This window comes from Pipistrellus hanaki, assembly GCF_964339955.1.
Source record: "Pipistrellus hanaki genome assembly, chromosome: 17".
NCBI classification, from domain to species: domain Eukaryota; kingdom Metazoa; phylum Chordata; class Mammalia; order Chiroptera; family Vespertilionidae; genus Pipistrellus; species Pipistrellus hanaki.
This window is the reverse complement of record NC_140519.1, coordinates 44998508-45019971: the sequence shown is the minus strand read 5'-3', so window position 1 is coordinate 45019971 and position 21464 is coordinate 44998508. Positions and strand designations below refer to the sequence as shown.

General features: G+C 56.9%; 1 long non-coding RNA gene across 4 annotated transcripts in view; it reads right to left on the bottom strand.

Moving 5' to 3' along the window:
* Positions 1 to 21464, bottom strand: part of LOC311612047 — a 531826-nt gene that overhangs the window by 305443 nt on the left and 204919 nt on the right. For 3 of the 4 annotated variants that reach the window (XR_014793199.1, XR_014793200.1, XR_014793201.1), the window contains exon 3: positions 6561 to 6668. This is a non-coding gene — a long non-coding RNA (uncharacterized lncRNA). Of the gene's footprint in view, positions 1 to 6560; positions 6669 to 20139; positions 20274 to 21464 lie in introns of all 4 variants that reach the window. The other variant, XR_014793198.1, reaches the window with a different exon arrangement.

The following is a 21464-nucleotide window of genomic DNA, read 5'->3' as shown; positions in this document are numbered from 1 at the left end:
GCAATCCGGTCTGGCCACCCTGGGCCAGGGATCCTTCAGGGCCATCATGGGTGGCCACGAACTGGCCACGGTACTGTTTGAACTGGGCGTGCACAGGGGCAACGGTCAAGTTTACGGGCAGCTAGTCCTGCACAGGTTCCGGGCCACCAGGCAGGACCCTGGCCAGGTGTCCTGGCTCCTCACCAGCCCTGCATGCCGTCCAGCTCGCCGCCAGCCCCTGCGGTTTGTGTTGCCTGCATGGCCCCTGTTGGCTGCTGAACCTGATCACTCCCGACTGGAAGGGAAATCAGGTAGAGGTTCTCCTTCATGTGCACTCAGTGCATGTCATGTTCTAAGAAGGCACGTGTCACCGAAACCGGTGTGGCTCAGTGGATAAAGCAACGGCCTGCAGACTGAAGGGTCCCAGGTTCGATTCCAGTCAAGGGCATGTACCTTGGTTGCAGGCACATCCCCAGTAGGGGGTGTGCAAGAGGAAGCTGATCGATGTTTCTCTCTCATCAATGTTTCTAACCCTCTATCCCTCTCTCTTCCTCTCTGTGAAAAATCAATAAAATATATTAAAAAAAAGAAAAAGAAAAAAAAAGAAGGCATGTGTCTTGTCCAATGCATTATCCCGCCCCCCACCCCAAAGTCCAAAATTGAATGAATGGAATTTCCTTGTTTTTTGGGGAGCGAGGTAGGAATGAGAGACATTGCCCAGCTGATATCCACACGGGATCAACAGACAAGCAGAGAATGTTTTTTAAAGGAGGGTGCATTTCTGATGGGGTAAGTCCAGGGGGCTCCAGGAGTGTAGGGTGGGGGGCAGGGTATGTCATTGGGTGACATGGGAGAGGAGGAGCCACAGGGAGAGCTTCCCACAGGAGAGAGGAAGGCGAAGAGGCCAGGAAGGGCACACGTGGCCTATGAGCAATCTGCAAGCACTTCCGGGCGGCACACGTAGCTGAGTGTGTCTGTCCCGCTGTGTCCAGTTCATCTTGACTTCTGCTCCCGAGACCAGACTGCCCACAGGGGAAAGTGCAGGGTTCTCAACCCACGTGGCCTTTGGACCTCGCCATTCATCAGCTCCTCTTGCCAACCAACGTGGGCGAAAAACCAAGTCTGTTCAAAAGTGTGTGGGGTGTGGTAATGGATGAGCGTTGGGACATGCGCAGGGACTCAGGGTTCATTCGATATAGCTGTAGACGGACAATGGAAAGATGTATGTACATGTGTATTAATGAGTTAGTACACACACATATACTTCATTGCCCTATGAGCTGAGAGGCCGAGGACAATGATACCCCAGGAGCAATGAGCCCGTCCAGCACACAGACGTTGGTTTCTGAAACCTTTCTCCAATGAAACACACAGAGTAGCCGAAACTGGTTTGGCTCAGTGGATAGAGCGTCACTCTGTGGACTGAAGGGTCCCAGGTTCGATTCCAGTCAAGGGCATGTACATTGGTTGTGGGCACATCCCCGGTAGGGGATGTGCAAGAGGCAGCTGGTCGATGTTTCTCTCTCATCGACATTTCTAGCTCTCTATCTCTCTCCCTTCCTCTCTGTAAAAAATCAATTAAAAAAAAACAAAAAACACACAGAGTACCAGAAATGGGCCAATTCTACGTCTGGGGTCAAGTAACACACAAGATGAGCCTGGAGCATCTTAGAGCGCCAGGAAGTAAGAAAGTGCTCAAAAAGAAACACACACACACACACACACACACACACACACACACGTATATCAAAAGGACACAGGAGCCAACCAAAATTGCTCTCAATGGCCAAAGCTGGAAAAACATAAGCAATAAAATAAGTGATATTAGATTATAATATGTGGATTATATAATAAATACTCAGCAATTAAATACTGATATAAATAAATAAAGAAATTAGCGAGAGGAGAGAAATCTCACAGGAATAAGAATTCCAAATAGTGTGTGTAGATTATTCAGTCAAGGGGAGCATAAGCCCCGGCCCTAAGTGTGGGCGGTATATGGTGATATCCTTCCAAGCATAAGGAAGGGGGTGGGGGCGGGGAGAGTACCTTTATGGTTAGTACCACGGCCAGGGAGTCAAGGTGAACATTAATCGTGGTCCGTTGTGTTGACAGGAAAGAGCCTTGACACAAGGGGATGAAACCAGTACTTGACCTGTGAGCTCTTCCTTCCAAACCCATCATCCCAGGGTCACGAGGAAGACACACACAAACACTCATAGGAGGCAACCTACAGAGCACCGGCCAGTACTCCTCCAGTCAACAACAAGGAGCATCCCAGAAACTGGTCCAGCCAAGAGGAACCTGAGGACACATCGTGACTAGATGGGATCCTGGGACAGAAAAAGGCATCAGATAAAAACTAGGGAAACCTTTTTTTTTTTTTTTTTTTTTTTTTTTTTTTTTTAAGTAAAAACTGGAGTTAATAACAATGCTTCAATATTGGCCATTCCTTATAAGAATGGTCTGCACGGATCTAAGACGGTGGTAGTAGGGAAAACTAGATGTGGGCATAAGGGGCCATTCTAAACTAGGTTCACCCTTTTTCAGTAAAATCTAAAACTGTTGTAAAAGTAAAGCTTGTGTGTAAACGGTGTGTGAAGGATGGGTGTCGCAGGGTGGAAGTGTAGGGATAGAGGTAAATAGCAATGGCATCTGGAATACTTCCTCCGATTTCTGTTCCTCCTGGTGACTATCTTTCACAGTCCCCCCCCCCCCCAAAAAAAAAACCCTCAAATATTGTAGCGGCCCGAAAAAGAAGTTGGCACACGTGGGAAATGTGTAAGCTGGGAGGGACCGTGGCGGCCATCCAGTCCCCTGCTTTCAATTATAGCTGGGGGGTGAAGGGGGGGGGGGCGGGCGGATCAGGTTCAAAGACCCGGAGCAAACGGCTGGTGCATGTCAGCTCAGCGCCCATTGGTGGAGCCTCTTAGGTGTGCGTCCTGGAGGATTCACAGACAATCATGTCATTTGGCTCTCAGATCAGCCAGCTCTGCAGAGGAGGGATCGGAGGCCAAGAGCCTGCCTCCCAGTGCTGAGCTGGCCACTGTGCTGTTTGAACTGGGCATGCACAGTGGCAAAAGTGGAGACCTGAGCTCGGGGCTCCTCTAGGTGCCCCGTGTGGCCCCCACCCCCACCCCCACCCCAACGCCCCCAACGGCCAGTCACTTTCTCATCCCCTCCCTTCCCACAGGGGCAGAGCTGATACTCAGGGAGGAGGCAAGCTCAGGAAGACGGCACTTACGTTGGGTTTTCTTTATCTTTTTCCTATTTTTATGAAACTTTTCCTTAGCCCAATATGTTTAAAGGTCCCCCATCTGACTGCTCACGGGCATGAAGCCAGGGTACCCATGCTCTGCAACAGCAGAAACATGCCCCTAGAAGTCTTTGAGGCCAAACACTGACCTCATTTTCCAAAAAAAAAAAAAGCTGGGAGAGGAGGAAAGGGAGATGGCAGAGAATAAAGAGAGGAAAGGAGAGGAGAGGAGAGGAGGAGAGGGGATGGAGGGAGGGAAGGAGAAAGGGAGGGAGAGAAGGAGGAAGGAGGGAGGGGTGAGGAGCAGCAAGGACAGTCCAGATCCGCCTGCGATAAGGGTGGGCTGGGGTGCGGGTCTGGGTGCCTGGAGGCAGAGGGTGCCTGTTGGAACCTGAGCTCCATCACAGCCAGCAAGGAGGTCCCTTTAACGCCCCCCGGAGGCTCCAATCCATCCATCGGCACAGTCCGGGGTCGTGCCCAGGCCGCTGTGTGAAGGTATCAGAGGCCCCGGTTCTGGAGGCCGGAGGCCCTCCGCGAAGGTGCGGGCAGCCCCAGCCCCGGCGTGCAGAAAGACGCCCTGGGCTGAGCCCTCACCGTGAGGACATGAGAGAGAAGCTGCTCTCTGGTGCCTCCTGGTAGCAGGGCATCCACCCCACCCTGGGGCTCCGCCCTCCTGACGTGGACCTGCTCACCCCCCCAAGGCCCGCCTCCTGCTGCCGTCACCCGGGGTGCCATTTTCAACAGAGGGATCGGCAGGAGACACACAAGCACACATGGGGATCCTTCCGAGCCTGAACGGCAGCTTTTCTCCGCTGGATGCCAGGCACCCCGGGTGCTGGCACGCTGCAGGCTCCCCGCAAACAGTCATGGAAACAAAGGCAGGAGAGAAGAGAGAGGGCGAGAAAGAACGAGATAAACCATCCAGTCCCCAGCAGCCAGCAGTGCTTGCTGGTTGCCCAGAGCAGACGGAGAAGCCCTTGACGTCCTTACGGAACCAAACCTGGGGTCCTGGCGTCCAGTCCCTCCGAGGGAGCCTCCCCCGGGCACGTCCTGGGTGCCTGTCCGACAGCCTAAAGCTGGGGCGGGAGCCAGGCCCAGACCCAGAGACTAGCCCTCAGGACTAGACTTCCGATCCAGGGAGAAGTCGGATGCTGCTTCTGAAGACGGAATGAAAGCCGCCGGGGTTGGGGGCTGGGGGCTGGGGGTGGGGTGGACAAGAGCTGGAGGTCCCAACGTCCAGCCTTTGCTCCAATGTTGATTATAAGAGGGATCAGCCCTGATGAGCGGCGGCCGTTCACCGTGCGGCCAGCCGAGGCCGGGAGGAAACGCAGAGACGTTTTCGCCTTCGGAGGCGGCCGGGCCTCCGCCCCCGGCCTCCGCGTCCGCCCGTGGCGGCCACCACCCGCCGGGGCAGCTCCATCAGCAGCAGCAAAGCCAGACACCGTGTCCCCTGCACGTGCGTATCCCTCCTCTGCCTTCGCTCTGCAGGGCAGACATTAATTGAACTGCCTTCGCTGCTAAAAATAAACTCCCGGTCAGATGCAGCGAGCCAAAAACCTCAATACGAAACCACAAGAAGCGGCGATCGCGTGGGCCAATGCCAGCGGCGTCTTGAAAAGACATGCCCCTTTCTTTCCATGCAGGGTTCTGAGGGGGCCGCCCCTTCTCTGCAGGCAGGACGGTCCGCAGGTGCCTGGGCTGGAGGCCGGGCTGGCTCCCATCCCCCGTGGACAGGGGCTGCCCGCCCAGTGCCCTCTGACCAAGGCCCGAGGGGGTGGCAGCTTGCAAGGATCAGACAGGAGCCAGGAGAGGCCTCCGGAGTCGGAGTCAACAGCAAGGTGACGGGGTCAAAGGGAAGAAGCCCAGCCGGTGTGCGGGTCCGAGGAGGGGCCTGGGTGAGAGAGCGACCCTGAGCAGGCCAGGAGCTGACAGGTAAGCAGGTGGCAGAGTGGAGGCCGGCAGACTTACAGCTGAGAAAAGAGGGCACAGAAAGCAGTAGAGGGCTTGCCCAGGGTCCGGGGGGGAGTGGAGTGGCAGGGAGAGGGGGGTAGGAGGGGAAGGAGGCGGGGCTAAGGTGGCATCCAGTTTACTGGCACCTCTGTTCCATGGCAGGAAGAGTCAGAGGGCCCAAGCTCACGCACTGGGAAGGTATGGGTGCCCTCACACTGGCATGGAGCCAGGGGAGCTATTTTCCAGGCAGGGGTGCAGGCGGGAGTGCGGGGCCCTTCGGACAAGGACTTGGTCCTGGTTCAGAGCCCCCATGGCCGACCAGCTCCGCCCCGGCCGTGCTCAGGACTGTGCACCTGGAATCCAGCACCTGCCCCTGGTCTGCCTGCTCCCAGCAGCCGAATTCCAGGGAAATTCCTCTCCCGTCACCCCCAAACAGACCTGCCATGCCTCACCTCCATCCACAGAAGGCAGCCCCCCCCAACCCCCTGATCATGGGTGCAACCCTAGAGACAATTCTTCCAGCTTCTGGATCCTCTGCCCCAGCCACCGGAGTCCCACCCGCCCTCCCCCTGCAGCGGGAGCAGCTTGTCCAGCCCTCGGGGTGCTGCAGGGAGTGTGGCCCCAGAAAAGGCTGCCGCAGGTCTGCGGCCACGCTTGTCCCAAAGGCCGCTGTCCGGAGCCTGGGCTCCAGAAACAAACTCTGGGACCTGCCGAGAGCTCGGGGGCCAAACCAGGCCCGCAGCCCGCACACAGGAGGTCCCGCGGGGCACGCACTGCAGCCGGGTCTGACCGCAGAAGCGGGAAATCAGGGGGTGCAAAGAGTGCCCGGCGGTGTGGCTTGGGAAGGCTGAGTGATTTGCCCAAGGGGAGGCCAGGAGCAAGAGCCGGAGGGACTGGCTCTGCCTGAAGCCTTCACGTTCACTGCCAGCCTTCAGGGCGGGCAGCCCCCGACCCGGCGTGGCTGGAGCGGGCACTTCAAGGAGGTGGGGCAGGAGGAATACATCATCCAGGTGCCCCCCCACAAAAGGTGTCTGACCTGGTTACTAACCCAGCGCCTTCCCATCCTCTCCCAGGTGCGGCCCCCGCGTGTCTCAGCTGGACCACAAGAGCGTCCTACTCCCCCTGAGGGAGGAAGGAGCGGGCGCCACTTCGGAAATGGGAGCTCCTTCCGCAACGAGGGGCCGAAGGAGAGAGAGCTCCCGAGGCACGCGGTACCGGCGATCGCAGAGCCAGGCCCCTGTGTCGGGATGAGGTGACCGAAGCCGACATTCCCGAGCCCTGCAGAGCGGCCCAGGCCAAGAAGCGCAGACCCACAGCCCACGCTGAGTTGTGAGACATCACCAATTCCGAAAGTCGCTTCCGGTCCGTCCCTTACCTCCCTCCTCCGAGCTCCAGGCGTCAGGGAAGGCCGGCGCTCGGGACCCTCCGGAGTGCTGAGCGGACAGGCGTGTGTCCAGGCGAAAGGCTCCTAAGTCCCAGGATTCTGCAGACGGACACGGAGAGGACAGAGGATGATTGGCACCCGTGTCCACAGGAGATAACCTCATTCACGTAAACAATCACAAGCACCCGCCCGGGCCGGTTTGGCTCAGTGGATAGAGTGTTGGCCTGTGGCCTGAAGGATCCCGGGGTTCGATTCCGGTCACGGGCATGTACTTCGTCTGCATTCAGGAGGCAACCAATCAATGTATCTCTCTCACGTCGATGTTTCTCTCTCTCTCTCTCTCTCTCTCTCTCTCTCTCTCTCTCTGTTCCTCTCCTTCCCTTCTACTCTAGAAATAATGTAAAATACCCTCCCCCCAAAAAACACACACACAAATAAGAACAAAATAAGAAGTGCCTGTTTACTATGAGCTAAATGAGAAGCAGTGGGAGAGCTGATATCTATTGAGCAACTGTGCCGTGTCAAGTACCGTGATGTACAGTTAAGTACAAGAAGCCATTGAGTCCCACGAGATGGGGTTTTGATAGCTCCGAGTGTCAGAGAGCGCGTGAGAGGTGAGGCCAGCACCGATGGTGGGGGCTCCTGCCTCCTGGCCTCCCCCATCCATCCTGTGCCCCTCCCCCCCTAAAGCTTGAGTTCATCCGATTCCAGGAATTCTGGCTGGGTGGGGGGCTCAGGGATGCGAAACTTCGCATCCCTTCATTCGGAGGCCGGCCTGTGCCAGATGCCCACGGCATTCCCCAGGAGGCGGGGCCTGTGGGAGCCGGGGAAGCTGTCTCCGATTAGCGCTGCTGTCACTTTTATCTGGGCCCCACACTGCGATCGGCTAACACGCAATCCGTGCACATGGCGGATAACTCAGGGAGCAAACCGCTGCTCGGCCTCCCCCGGGCCTCTTATCCCAACCGATCACGGAGGCAGCTGCGGGAGGGGGCCAGCGGGGGTGAGGTGGCCACCCCTGATCATATCAGCACTGCGAGGACCCCCTAAGACCCCCGGGAGCAGGACCAGGCGCTCCGCGGGTGAGTCTGACACGGACTTCTCTTCTTCAAGGGGTGGTGGGGCACCCCCAGGAAACCACAGAGTTACATCACCACGGAGGGATCCTGCCAGACCTCCAGCCTGCCCCCCACCCCCGGCCCCATCCCCAACTCCACAGCATCTTGGAAGCCAAATCACCGAGCAGATGGGACTCCCGTGAGCACGGGCTCAGAGTAAAGAAGACTGACACGTGCCGGAGGGGGATCTGCCCTCCGTTCTGGAAACAGAGACGTGCCCTTGCCCCAGGGGCAGAGGCCCAGGGGCCCCAACTCCCCACCATCGGTCCCCTCTCCTCCAGGAAAACGGTGCCGTCCTGTGCTTTTGTGGGGCCTCTCCCTCCAATTGTCAGTGTCATTGTCAGTGGCATGGGTACCTACAGCAGCCCCCCCCCCGTTAAGGGCTGGTGGGACCCATCGCTGCTCAGAGTGCGGGTTCCCAGCGGGAGACGGGGCACCTCCTCCCTCGGAGAAGGCCCCCCGGCTGACAGCGAGCTCAGGAAGGTGCCCTCCTGGCACACCCACCTCCCACGTGGACAGCCTCCTTCGCTCCCAGGCCTCATGCGCGCCCCCCCCCCCCCCCACAAAAAGGCGCCTTTTCCTTAGTCAAATGCACTGGCCTCATCACCCCAAAGCGGAGCCCCTGACTGTGGGTCCCTGGTCAGGCTGCCCGGGTTGGCATCCCAGTTCCACCACAAACGTCCTTTTAGGATAAGGTGACCAGATCGTCCAGGCGTTGGCGGGACAGTCCTGATTTCTAACAATTTTTCCCACGTCCCGCATTTAAAAAAAAAAAAAAAAAAAAAAAAAAAAAAAAAAAAAAAAAAAAATCCCGATGTTTGGAAAGATTGGAAACATTGGAAAGATTCTTTCCAAAAAATCAGGACTTTTTTAAAATGCCGCAGGATGCGGGAAAAATTGTTAGAAATCAGGACTGTCCCGCCAACACCTGGACGATCTGGTCACCTTATTTTAGGAGCCCGAGCAAGCGGCTCTCTGAGCCTCCGTTCCTCATCGGAAAGGTCGGTTCCCACAGCAGAACCTCTGCTCCGCTGAGCGCGGGGCCCGGCAGGTGACAACGCTTAGGCACGTCCGAGATTGGCATACACCGGGGCCAGTGCCATGGGGCAAGTGCCCGGCCTTCACTCTTGGTCCCCTCCCCAGAAGGAGGGAGAAGGTCTCCCCTCTTCCCGTGTCCCCGCGGTGCCGGGGTCAGCGCCGTGGCTCAGGACACAGGACACACAGGGGCAGGAGTAGAAGCCAGTGAGAACGGAGCCGAAGTCTGGGGTCTGTGGCCGCCGGCCTCGGCTCCAGGCCTGGAGGGACCCTCCTTCTCGATTCACTCATCTGCAGGATGGAGCCCATGGCAGCCCTGCCAGCTCCCAGGCCGGCCGCACGACGCCATGCAGGCGGGACTTGCGCCAGAGTCTGAAGGTGCGAGAGGCACGTGGCAAATCCTTAGGGCAGGGCCACGGACAAGCGGCCCGGACAGGACACGTTGCTGAGGACTGTCCTCCGGGACCTCGCGGAGCACCCACGATGACCCAGGAGGTCAGGAGGTCGTGCCCATTTCACAGACGGGAAAGGAAAGCTCAGAGAGGCCGAGGAGCTGCCTGACACCCCCCAATGTGTGGCCGGATCACTGGTTTGCAAGCTCACCCCCACCTCCTTGTAAGGGGGGCAGCCACAACCCAGAAAGTCAGCTCCTTCTGGGGGGGAAAAAAACACACACAAAAAACCTTCCAAGGCAGCCAAGTCGATTAATGTTTTTAATTAATGTCTGAAACCACGGAGCAGTGTTCCGTGGTAATTAGGGAACTAACATTTCTAAGTTTCTCCCGGGAGCGGGCCCAGCCGGAGGCTTGCTGCCAGCGCGCAGGAGGCGGGCCCGAGCGGCCAGGGCGGTCAGAGCGGGAAGGTCGCCGCCCCACGGCGATGCCCCGCGCCTGGCAGGCTGCCTGCCGGGTGGCTCCCCACCCATAGGGACAGGCCAGGGGAGGAAGAGACGGCCCAGCGCAGGGGCAGGACGAATTGGGCCCCTCTTCCTTGTGATCCAGACAGCCCAGCGGCAGAGGGAGCAGAGGGGGGGCGACACGCAGCCTGTCCAGGCCTGAGCCTGAAGGCCCGAGGCTTCTGCTCCCAGGGCCAGCCCCCCCTGCCACGCTGCCCTGGGACAGGGAGACCCCTGCTCTGTGGCCGACAGACAAACCCTGCCCTTGCACCTGAACCAGGGGACCCCGGGCTTTCTCAGGATGCTGACAGGTAGACTTAGCTAGAACCCCCACACACACCAAGAACCCAGGCGGAGAGAGGCGGAGGGGGGCCCAGACCCAGGCCCCTTGGCCATTGAGTTCAGGGATCCTTCTCGCTCTGCAGGGTCTTCCTTGTTCTATCCCTCCCCACGCCCCGAAAGGCAGGGTGGTGACAGCTCCTTTTCTCCCAGGAGAAGGTGACATACGGGACTGAATTGTCAATCACCAGCGCGGCGGTGGGCAAGGCTGCCTCATCCTCGGGGCCGTGGCCTTGAATGGCACCCTCATGCCACCTCGGCAGGGGGGCCAGTGGACACTGAACAGCCAAGACCGGCGGCCCCACAGGCAGGGGCCTGGGCTGCTCGGCAGAACAGACTGAGGCCGCCGTCCGATGAAAGACGGAGTGCTAACTCAGGTTACGGAAGTGCCGTCCTCCCCGCAGGATTCTTGACCTGGAAACCATTCAGACCTCAGCTGCTTGCTGCCGACAGACCACGGAGGTGGATGAAGGCACCTGAGGAGCAGAGGGCAGGCTGGGCCCCCTCCTGAGTCGCCCAAGGAAGACCCTGGGGGCAGCCCCAGCCTTGGGGTGCGCTCGCTCCCCCAGAAAAGGCCCTAGGGAAGGACACACACTGCGGGGTCAGCAGAGCCTGCCTTACGTGCTGCCCGGACGCTGAGATCCAACAGGCCTACGTGCACAGGAAACAGGTGCCAACCCAGGACACAGGCTGTCAGGGGCACAGCTCGTCCCGTCAGCAGCTGTGCACCTGGGCTGGCCACTAGGCCTCTCTGATCCTCACCTGTAAACCAGGGCCAGTCAGAGCAGTCCCCTCAGAATGCTTCGACCAATGCCCGGCTCACAGCAAGGGCTTGGCTAATACCTGTTATTCCTGGGGTCTCACAGCCGCCATCACTCCCACTGAGGGGCAGGCAGACCAGATAATCCTGGCCTGGAACCCCAGCGCGGCCCTTTCCTGGGAACGCGGCCAGAGACCAATTGCTTGACCTCCTTAGGCCCCAGTTTGCTAGTGGACGCGACGTGGGAGGGACCAGCCGCCACCCTGGACCACCCGGGATCGCAGGACACGGAGTGAAACGCGCGGTACAGTGTGCGCCTCCCAGATGGAGAGCCCAGCCCGAACCGAGGGAGGGATGTTCCCCAGAGCCACCGGCCGGCCCGCCTCAGGAATGTCAAGGTCAGGAGCGGCCCGGGAACCGCTCTCCGGGATAAGGAGACACGGCCACTGAGTGCAGAGGGATCTGGCACCAGGAAAACCCAAGAGGCCCTTACTGGGACAACGGGTGAAATGGTGTGTGGCCTGCGGATTAGATAACACAGTTGAAGCAACACTCCGTTGCCTGAGTTGGAGAAGATTTAGGGACAAAAGGGCATGTCCACAACTTACTCTCAAGTGGCTCAGAAATAATGGCGTGTGTGCCTGTGTGTGTGTGTATTTGTGCTTGTGTGTGTGTGTGTGTGTGTGTGTGTGTATGTGTGTGCCTGGAACCCTACCTGGCACAGTTCTCTGACGCCGTGTGCGCAGGAACTGGGTGTGCTCTCATCCCTACCTCACCCCAGCAGGCAGGCGGGACTCTTACCAGCCCTGGCACAGCCAGAGGAACCAAGGCCGAGGGTGGTTAGAAAGTGCTCTCCGAGGAGGGCAGCCGTCTAGCCCCGCAGACAAACAGGGCTCCGACACCCTTCCCTTCCCCCAGGAGGCAGGTGAGGCCCCACCACTGTCCCATGAAGAAAGGACTTGGATCCCCTCGCAGCTGTACCTGTGGGTGAGACCCCATCCACCAGCTGCACCTTGTGGGGACTGAAGGCGTGAACACGCAGGAAAATGCTCTGTGAACCATGACGTGCGTGGCCGAGCCTCCCATCAAAACAGAGGATGCGACGGCGTGGAGGCCTCTCACCTCCACCTCAAACTTTCCTTCTTGCGCCTCCACTCACATGTAACTTTCCCTCGCAAGCGTCCTCCCACGGCCCCTCCTTCCCTGGGGGTGTCACCTTGGTGAAGCGGCCCCACCACCTCCCTTCCTGCCGGCCCAGGTCTGTAAACAACTCGCCACACGCCAGCCTCGTCACAGGCACCGTCCTGGTTGGCCCGGTGCGGAGGTGAGGGGCTGGCGGCACCGTGAACTGTGCGGGCAGACGCTCTGCAGAGAGAGAGAGAGAGAGTCCAGCGCCTGCCCTTCTGCCCACATCCAGGCCGAGGGATGACCGTCCATAGCAGTCCCTCCCCACGCAGGCCCCATGCAGAGGAAGGGGGGGTGGGACCGGCAATGGCTGGGTCTCTCAGATCTGGAAATCTCTGATTCTATCTCCTCTCTGCTCAGTCTCTACTTCCTGAACTGCAGTGACAGCTCATTTGCATACAGGAAGGGGGTGGGGGCGACCATGCGGTTGCTTAGACCCCGGGCTGTGGATTTGGGGTGACTCAGAGAGGAGAAAACGTGTATTTTTCAGTCAAGAGAGCGGTGTCTCCAATTTTCCAATCGCTGAGCTGATGTAGCATCGCTGGGCCCCGGGACCCCGGGGGAAGTTCCAGGCTCCTGGGAGTTGAGACGTCAGTCAGCAAGCAGAAGCCGAGCAGGGAATTTCCTGCCACGGACAGGTGCACCGACGGGTGGCTGCAGGGAGAGTCCCCTCCCCGAGAAAAACATCCCTTGCCCATTCGCTCTCCATCTCGGTGAGTCATGGTCTAGGGAGCCAAGGAAACACTGGCCCAGGGCCAACCACCAGGAAGTCACGCCCCCAGAAGGAAGGGCGCCTCTTCCAGGAAGCCAATGGTGAACACTCCCTACATGAGAAAAGCTCAAAAAAAAAAAAATCATCGCTAAAAAATAGTAAGTATGTGCTGGATGAATTAACTATGCTGCTACCATAAAGCTTAGGCACCCCATCCCCCAAAATCCAGGGTGCCTACTGCATGTTGGGTGCCAGGGATAACATGGTGATCACGCAGGCATATCCGTCCAGCCACCTTCCAGAGCAGCGGCTGGCCGTGCTGGCGGATGATGACCTTCAAGACAATGACCTTGCTCAAGCCCGAGCATCCCTCCAGGGAAGCCCACATATAATGATGGACCAAACCTCGTCTCAGTTCTGGAAAATTCTGAAGGGCCATTCCAGCTCCAGGTCTCCCATGAGGTTGGCTGGGGCCTTTGTTGGGGGGGCATTGTCACAATTAGACTTCTCCTTCTTCCTCGTCCTGATCTCTTTTCCCTCCGTTTCACCGACTTGGATTCCAAAGGCATCACATAAACATCCGGCCTACTAATCTGCTTCTCAGCACCTGCTCCCCAACCAGCAAGTAGAAGGTGCTTCTGAGTGATGCTCAGGCCCCGTGCCCTCAGGATAAAGGGGCTTGGACCAGGGTGGCAATCAGACCGGTTCTAGATGGAAACTGCTTCCGGGGAGCGCCCTCCTGACCATGGGGCTGAAGCCCGAGTTCAAGGCCACTATGATTGATGGATGAGAACCGGGAAGCCACAAATACCTTCTTCTTTTTTTTTTTTTTTTTTTTTTTTAAATGTGTGCATATTAGTCCAAGATCCCTAAGACAGAGGCTCACATTCCCCAGTACCCACTAAAGGAGAAGAGCTGAAGAGAACAGCTGCTGAGCGATCAGCTGATGAACGGGTGAATGGACAACGAGAGGAAGACGTCCTGTCTACAGCAGCCCGGCAATAAGCGAGAGATAAGGAATCTGGGTACAGGTTAAGCCATGCAACCACATAAAGTGTTTATCACAGTTCTCAAGAAGCACTGGCGATGAAGATGACAGCTAAGCCGCTCATGAAGAACAGTGAAAGGAAGTCGTCAGGGTCATGGAACAGAGGGGCTAGGGGACAGCTGGTGAGCTAAGCTTCAGAACTGATGAAGACTCCTTACATCATCCCTCCCTTAGGTTTTGGCCAGGTGCTTGGAACCCCTAATCTGCTGTGCTCCTGCAGGGGGGCGGGGACTTGGGGACATGCCCAGAGCTTCCATTCAACAGCAGAATCAACCCTGGGCAACCCTCAGACCCCGCCTCAGCCCCCCTCAGGAACGTATGTACCCTGGGGGCCACCTCATTCAGGCACCTGCCTCGCCCACCCAGTGCCCTCATTTCTGAGGGCGATGCCCAGGACACGGGAGTGCTGAGGGTGAGGGGGATAAACAGGAGCCTGGTGTTTGTGCAAACAGGAGGAAGTGATGAGGACAGAGGGAAAGGGATAGAGTGTGCCTGGAACAAGGATGACACCTGATGTCACAGACATGATTTGTGAAATAGTAGAAAACACATGCCTTTGGCTGATGACTACCCATCCCTGAACTGGGAGCATCTAAATGGCTAAATGCTGGGGTCTTCGGCGGTGACAAGTCAAAGAACCGATTTCCAGGGCCAGCACGGTGCCCGGGGTCCGACTGGAGGCCCAAGTCACAGGGAGGCAGTAACGCTAACAGCGGAGCAGAATACTCTGCAGCCGAGCACCCTGGGCTCGGTCGAAGGCTCCGCCCCTTCCTTCCTGTGTGACCTGGGCTAGGTAGAGCCACCTCCCCAAGCCTCGGCCTGTCAGAGTGCCTGGCCACGCACGGGACACGTAGCTGGTGCTCACAGCAGATGCAGGTGCTGTTCAATCATAGGCTCCAGGTCTAAGACCACCCAAGGCTGGTCTCCAGCTGCTCAAGCATCTCCTGTGAGGCCCCTCCTGGGGGGAGCTGGGGAGAGGGAGGGGGGCAGCAGAGGGCCATTGCTCCATTGTAACCCTAACAGCTCCCCTAGAACCACTATCTGTAGACGGCCTGCTCATAGATGTCAGTTATGCCCAAGGGGGTTGAGGGCTTTAGGAAAGTATGATAACGTCAAACGTCCGAGCTCTCATTTTAATAAAGAAAAAAATGAGGCCTCCAGAAACCAAGGGGCTGGTCTGAACTCACACAGCAGGGCAGCGGCAGAAGGGTGCAGCGAGGAATCCTGGCCCACACACAGCCCACCAGTCCCAAGGCTGGAGGCGCTGGGCACCTCCTCTGAGGTCTAACACTACAGGGCAGAAGGCTCCCACCCTGGGGGTGGGCATGTGGTGACCCCAGATGCTTGGCACCCCAAATGGAGGCCCCTAAGTCCTTGCCTTCACAGCCTGGTTTAAAGACCAGCAGGGATGTCAAGAGGAGAAGCAATCCAGGCAGACGGAGTGTGACCCCTCCACTTCCCATCGAGGGCCAGTCTCCCCTGAGTGGCCTCCCAGAGCTGGGTGGGGGCTGAAGGAGGGGCCCTCGAGGCACGAAAAGGAATCGGCCCACAAACATTAGGCCCGAGAGAGGCGAGGGACTGAGGAGGAGAAACCAGTCCCTTCCTGATGGTGAAACCACAGCTCCCAGACACTCGGACGGGTCTTGTCCAAAGTGACGCCTGAGTCTCCATCCACCCACGATGTACCCCCACCCATGCAGTCGTTTTTCTCTCTCCCCGGGGAGGGAGGCACAGAAGGAGACTTCTCCCAAGTGAAGATGCTCTCGAGTGACCACAGGCCAACTGTCCACCCAAGAGTTGGCACACACAAAGCGAGGAAACCCTAGCGCGGAGCACAGATCGATCCCACAGAAACCGCTCCTAACGGCCGGTTCTCTCCAGGCTCCGCAGTGCCGGGGGCCAGCGGCCTTTCTGTGTGATCACTAATCCTGAAAGGCAGTGGTACTGTCCCCAGGTGACAGGTAAAATGAGGCTCCGCGAGTCCCCAAGACACAGCCCGAACTGCATGTGTGCCGTGTGCTGAGTCCTGTGTGAACAGCAAGACCTCAGAGCAGAGGCCTTTGCCCAGGTCCCTCCTGCTCCCCCCACGCACCCTCCTCTATTTCTAAGGAAGGGCATGAAGTGTGACTGAGGTTGGTTTTATTCAACAAGGAAGACGCAGACAACCCAGTGTGGGAGGGGTGCAAGCAACATCAGTACCACCATCAGAAGGTCGTACATCCTGGCCAGTGTTGTATGTGGTTGAGTGTCGACCCGTGAAGCAGGAGGTCACGATTCGATTCCTAGTCAGAGAACATGCTGGGGTTGTGGGCTCCATCCCCAGTAGGGGGTGTGCAGCAGATTGATGATTCTCTATCTCATTGATGTTTCTCTCTCTCTCTCTCTCTCTCCCTCTCTCTCTCTCTCTCTCTCTCTCTCTCTCTCTCTCTCTCTCTCCTCTCTCTGAAATCAATTAAAATATTATTTTAAGAAAGAAAGGAAGGAAGGAAGGAATGAAGGAAGACCTGGCCAGTGTGGCTCAGTTGGTTGAGCACTGTCCCATGGACCAAGAGGTTGCTGGTTTGAACCCCAGTCAAGGCACATGCCTGGGTTGCCAGCTCAATTCCCAGTATGTGTGTGTGTGTGTGTATGTGTGTGTGTGAAGGGAGGAGGGAAATGGGGGGGGGGGGGAGTATGCAGGAGACAGCCAACCGATGACTCTCATCAATGTTGCTATCTCTCCCTCTCCTCTTTCTAAAAAAATAATCATTAAAAAAAAAAAAGAAGAAGAAGAACACCCATACAGGGGAGTCCTGTTCCAGATAAGGATGGGAAGACAAGACCAGTAAGATTTCCTCAGGAAGACAAGAAGGTGAGATTCTGTAAGTCTAGAGTGAAATCCAATTATCCCCCTGTGTTGGATTGAAGGCATGTCTACAAGCCCTGAGCTGCCAACCTCAGGCTTCCTCAGGGACATCCTGGCTTCTCCCAGCAAGCCTCGGCCTTCCTGGGGAGGAAGGTCCCAGCTGGAGAGCTGGGCGAGGACTCACTCCAAGGCACCAGCAACCGACAGCCGCGTGAAGCAAAGCAAGAGGAGCCTGCGACCCCCCAGGATGTGGTGAGTCGAAGCAGCAAGAGAGAAAGCTACCTAGAAACAGCACCACCAGCAGCGAGACTGAACAGGAACCTGCAGAGACTTTTCTTCTTTGTCTGATTGCTAGGAAACCCCAAAATAGCTGCAAGAGTCACATCCCAAAGCTCTCTGGAGAAAGAGCCTGCTTTGTCCAACAGACAAGTCTACGAGCGAGGACAAGTGTGGAGTCTGCAGTCATGAGACTGCAAAGAGGTAGCTCAGATGCCCTGGCTGGTTTGCTCAGTGGACAGAGTGCTGGTGGGTCCGGGGTTCAATTCCAGTCAAGGGCCCTAGTTATAGGCTTGATCCCCAGTGTGGGGTGTGCAGGAGGCAGTCCATCAATGATTCTCTCTCATCATTGATGTTTCTATCTCTCTCCCTCTCCCTTCCTCTCTGAAATCAATAAAAATACATTTAAAAAAAAAAAAAAAAAAAAGAAAGAAAGAAAGAGGTAGCTCAGACTCCACATGACAGTGTGATGATGGGAGCAAGGAGCCCAGTGCTTCATCCCAGCCTTCAGACTCTGAAGTCAGTGTGCTCACGGACATGTCACACCAAGGCTCCGTCTGGAAGCTCACTCTTTTTAAATAAAGGCTGGCTCAACCTAGGAGCAGTGAACCTGGCCAGGGTTCCCAAAGACAGTCAGTCAGCAAGTCAATAAAAAATAAAATCTGTCCTCACTAAGGATCAAACATATAAATTTAACAAGAGACCAATTGCATCTATTGAAGTACACTGAGTGGGCAGGTTATAATGATCTCTGAACACATCATAATCTGGCCACTCAGTGTATATCCTATATAATAAAAGACTAATATGCAAATTGTCCCCTGGACCAGGAGTTCGATCGGCAGGCAGGCTGGCCAACCACCCATGTCCCCTCCCCCTGACCAGGCTGGCTGGACCCCACCCATGCACAAATTCATGCACTGAGTCTCTAATATACACTGAGTGGCCAGATTATTATGATCTTTGAACGTATAATAATCCAACTACTCAGTGCATAATATTTTAAAGTAATAACCCACAGTGTGGATGAGGCTGTGGTGAAACTGACATATCCACATGTGGATGGTGGCAACATAAACAACAGTATTTGAACATGATTTGGCAATCTGGGGTCGCGGAGCCATAAATCCACGCCTGTTGGCACAATAACCCATCTTCTGAGAACATGTCCAAAGGGTTTCCCAAGAAGAGAAGATTACTGTGCACAAAGATGTTCCCAGTACCTGCAAGTATTACAGCCAATTACTAGGAAACGTCATTTGCCATGACAGAGAACTGGCTTAGTCTAGGGTGTATTGATCGGATGAACCATGACACGCTCTTTAAAAATGATCCTTAATAAGGCGTTTAACAAAGTGGGGGGAAATGCTTAGGATATAATGTCGGATGAAATATTACAAAATATCCCCTACACCTATGCCTAACCATAATCGTAAGTTCACAGCGGGGCAGGCATGTGATCAGAAAAGGACCTGATTGGTTGGGGGAGATGATTGATTTCATTTTCTCATCCATTTCCATTCTGCGTGTACAATAAATGACAGCTCTCCTGATGTTGATAATGACGATGATGATGATGATGGTGATGACTAATTTCTATTGGTAAAACTTCACTAGCTTGCAGGGAAAACAATGGGCGGGACTCTGGGGCACTAGAAGCAGAACTCAGGGTGAGAAACGATCAAAAACTTCAGCAGCATTTGAAGATCAAGAGGGTGGAAACTGCAGTCACCCAAGGGCTCATGTATTAGCGACGTCAGCCCTCCAGGCCCCACGGCGCATCCGGCGGTATCTGATCATCTGAGCTGCGAGAGATTCAGCCTTCCCCCTCCCTGACACACCCACGGTGCTCAAACAGGAACAGAAAAGCCCGGATCTGTGTCTATGTAAATGCACGGCCTCCTGAAACACAAAACTCTGCGGAGAGGACTAGAAGTGATTTAAATGCTGAATTTCCTTTTGAAAAAGGCACCTTGGTCGGTTTCTACACGTGGCGCTAGGGGTCATAGGAGACTTTCATTTTCTATAGAGGCGGGACCAGATGGGATTGCCAGTGTGGACAGAAATCCCAACACACAGCTGCCTCCACGGAGAGCCAGGGGCAGGGGCAGGGGCAGGGGCAAAGTCAGGGGGTCAACACACGTGACCCGAGTCCAGTCCCAATTCTAACTCTACTGGCCCTATAGCTTTGAGCGTGATCTTTCCTCCCCGTGGCCTCAGTTTTTGCATCCATATAATGGGCTCGTTACAGAATCTTCCTCATAGGGGTGTGGTGAGGATCAAGAGAGATGTGTGCACTCAGTGTAGCGCCTGGAGGCCGAGGGTGCTCACTCACTGGCAGGGATCTCCCTGACTCTCATTCCCAGGCTGGCCAGATGGAGGCGGTGCCCTGATTCTCTAGGGGGCACCTGAGCACTGGACGAGGACGGGGCACACACACAAGTGATCCCCTGCAGCTCCACCGGGGTCCCACTAGGACCACCTGGCTGTTTCCGGAAGCCCAGTGGCTCCCAGCACAATGTTATCCAATTCTCTGAGGAAAGAGCCCTTGGCGCTGCTATTTTTTGAAGCTGGTCCCACTGTGCCATTGCCTGGCGCCCAGCTCACCCAGGCGCGAGGCAACCAGTCATTTCTCCCCCGAACCCGCCAACTCCCAAGAGAGTGGGAGGCGGCCGTGTTTCCTCATTTACTGAGGCCACAGTTCAGCGGCTCCTCCTGGAAGCCAAGCACCATCTGAGTGACTGGCAAGCACAGAGGGCTTCCCCGCTGGCCGCCCTCCGGCTCAGCCCAGTGGTTTCCTGCGAAGCGGCAAAGCGGGCCGGATGGGGTGATCTGCCCCCAGAGGCCCCTGGGAAGCACCTGACCCACGTGGGCAGCAGCGCGGACACGTCAAGGGCGAACACAGGTCCCTGGGGCTGCACCTGCCCCAGCCTTGACCTCCTGCTCACGATTGAAGCACAGAGCATCCCACCTGTGAGCCCGAGCGCCTGCAGACCTTCATCTGTGAAATGGGTACAACCTCCCCTGCAGGGCAGCTGAGATGCCATGTGTCCAGAGCCTGCTCTCCCCCCGCCCCCCAACTCTGCGCCCCCCAAAGAGAGGCTCTCAACCAACATGGCAGGCGCTGTGCTTGGTGTGACGTCCCACTGAAGGGAGACATAGGGGACCACTCTTCCCGGGCGATGCCCCCAGGCCTTGCTGAGTTTATAAACCTACAATTCTAGGCTCTGAAGATCGTCTGGGGGAGCCCGTACCTGGGGACAGGACGGAATTCCCTTCCAGATGACCCTCCTGGGGCTGCTGTTACAGGCTCCCACCAACTGGGTGGCTTAAAACAACAGAAATGGGTTGGCTCACCGTTGTGCAGGCTGGACGTCCAAAATCAAGGTGTCCGCGGGGCCACATTCTCTCAGGATGCTCTGAGCTGAAGACTCCTTGCCCGCCTCTCTCCCAGCTTCTGAGCTGCTGGCAATCCTTGGTGTTCCCGTGGTCTTTGTCCACGTGTGTGTGTGTGTGTGTGTGTGTGTGTGTGTGTGTGTGTCCTTTCTCTTATAAAAGCACTACTCATTGGCCTGAGAGCCCACCCCACGCCAGTACAACCACATCTGTGTTTGATGGCAGCCTCAAAGACCCTATTCCATAATAAGGTCCCGTTCATAGGATGGGAGCTAGGACCTGGATGTACCTTTTGGGGGCACCCGTTTCCACCCTGGGTGTCTGCCGGACCTCCTAGTGGTCCTGACAGAGCCAGAACGTGTCCCCAGCCGTCACACGGAAACCCCTATGGGATCCGTCTGTCCACACAGCCGGGTAGCCCTCCCACAGACATTTCTCAAGCTCCCCTCCCCTGGCACCGCTGCCGGCTGGGCACCAGCATGAACAGAGAAGAATGGCACCGAGAAGGCCACAGGATTCCCGGGCCTTCGTCCCCTGGGGCCCCCCAGCACCCCACAGGCACCGATCAACGTGAGTTGTGGTCAAGTGACCAGGCAGACCTGTCCCGTCCGCAAACGAGGCCCGGGGTCGTGTGCAGACATTTCCCGATGACCTGGTGTGTGACCTTGGGCAAGTGGCAGAACCCCTGTGGGTGAGGTCACGGCCTCACCTGGATGCATACACCTGAGAACAAAGAGCATCTTAAAGTGTCAGCATGCGTCTTTAAGGCGAGGGAAGGCCTGGTCAGGTCGGCTGCCCTTCCACAGGCGATGTCCCAGAGGAGGCTGGGGCGGCATGGGAGGAGTGCTCCCTGGGTCGGCTCTGCCGAGAGCAAGGAGAACGCTCTGGACCCAGCTGGATGGAGCCCTGTGCCAGGGGTGGATGGGGCACGGACGACCCTGTGCTTCTGTCCAGAACACACGCCCGATGCAAAGCATCCTGCCTCCTCGGGGCAGCTCCAACCCCAGCCGCCGTCACTCTGTCATTTACCTCCCTTCCCACTGATTGCATTGCCAGCCTACTTTGTGCACCAAACTGGGGCCTGGGGGATGGGTAAGGGGAGCAGGCAAATACCCAGCCTCATGGCACTAATCCCAGCGTCCTCTCCTTCTCTTCCTTCTGCAAATGTCTCCCTCCTCCCCCGCCCCACCAGCGGATCCCCCTTCTCCCAGTTCATTTCTGACCTTCCCCCAGAGGCCCCAAGCCTGCTTTGCTGTTCACAGCGAGGCCCTGCCCTCCTCCTGACC